This window comes from Austrofundulus limnaeus, unplaced genomic scaffold, assembly GCF_001266775.1.
Source record: "Austrofundulus limnaeus strain Quisiro unplaced genomic scaffold, Austrofundulus_limnaeus-1.0 Scaffold2022, whole genome shotgun sequence".
NCBI classification, from domain to species: Eukaryota; Metazoa; Chordata; class Actinopteri; order Cyprinodontiformes; family Rivulidae; genus Austrofundulus; species Austrofundulus limnaeus.
This window is the reverse complement of record NW_013954424.1, coordinates 13,491-15,019: the sequence shown is the minus strand read 5'-3', so window position 1 is coordinate 15,019 and position 1,529 is coordinate 13,491.

Sequence of the window (1,529 nt, the reverse complement as noted above, 5' to 3'; positions counted from 1 at the left end):
CATATGGCATTTCCTCTATTGCTCCATTAGCCACTCGAACATATAGGTACCCTTCAGTCTCTAGGTCTCTCCGGGTCATGGATACCTCTGCCCCTGTATCCACCTCGAAGAGGGTTCCATCTACTTTGGTGTAGATGTGATCATCTACTTTGGTGTAGATGTGATCCCCAATCCAGAAGGTGTTTTCTAGGGTGACCTGGGGTCCATCATTTGGGCGGCCCTCCGGCCACCTGTTCCCTGGCCTGACGGAGGGCATCTTTTTGTTCAGGGGTCCATTTGTTGTATTCTTCTGGGGCAAGTAAGGGGCTCTTCTGGGGCCTTGGGCAGGCTGAGCTGCCAGACTTCCTCTTTCTGCTCCTTGCTGTCGTTGCGGCGAGGGCCTATACTGCTGTCTCWGGTTGCTTGGCTGGTATTTCTGTCTGGGGCCTTTGTCCCTCTGCTGAGGGGTGGGTTGATGAAATTTACCTTGGGGATAGACCGGCTCCTTCAGGGCCGCTTTGGTAGGGACTTTTGGTGGCTTCGGGGTTGATTCCTTCTTTCTTCTTTCATCCCAGTAAAGCAGTTCCAGGTCGTACTTCCTCACTTTTGCATCCATTTGTGCCACTGTGGTAGTTGGGATGGGCATGGTGGCAAAAGTTATGTCACCCCTTCGCCCCCTTGTCACCATCCTTAGGGCCTTTACATACCTGGTGGGGGCAATGTTTTGTTTCAGTTGATGCCAGATGGGGGTTAATTTTTGTCCTTGTTCCAGCCTGARCCGAGCTATATCAATGTGGGCGTCTTCATCATTTTCATCTTCAGGCACTAATTTTTCATAATAGTCCTGGGCCGAATCTTTCTTGTCGATGGGATGGCCTATACTGTGACTAAGCCACAGGCGTTTTGCGGCCTCACAGTCAGTGAAGTTCACCACAAGGGGCCAAACGTCTTTTAGATAGCTTTCTTTTCCCTCGCCTGTATCTGGTTCTCTCACCAGAGTTTTTATCTTCTTATACTCACGGAACTCATCTGTGTTGGTGCTCACTTCTTTAATTGATTTCCACTCCTGCCCTCCTGCTGAGTCCCTTTCACCTGGGGCCGTTACTGGCGGTGCTGGTTCGTCCGAGAGCATCCCATCCTCTTCATACACCATGTCTCTCACGAACTTGTTTGCCGTTCTTTTAATCTTTTTCAGCATCACATTGTGGGCAATAGCCACATATGCTTGCCTGAAGTTAGCTGTCAATCTTTTGTGTGCAGCCAAAGTGGGGTAAGATGGCATCATTATTATGTTGGCCCATTTCCCCACTTTGGCTCTTACCTTTATTTCCAGCTGTTCTTCCGTCTTTTCAGCCCATGCCGGGGGTATTGGGAAATCTCTTTGATCTGCTTCAGGCACATAGGTCCTTCTTCCATCACTGGTCTGGATTGGTCCCCACCGGGGTTCTCGTGCCATTCTCTCTGACACCCGGAGGACATCCACCAGTTCCACTTGCTTCTTTTCTCCTTTTCTTTGTCCGACCCTTAGTTGTTTAGGGGTACCTTGACCT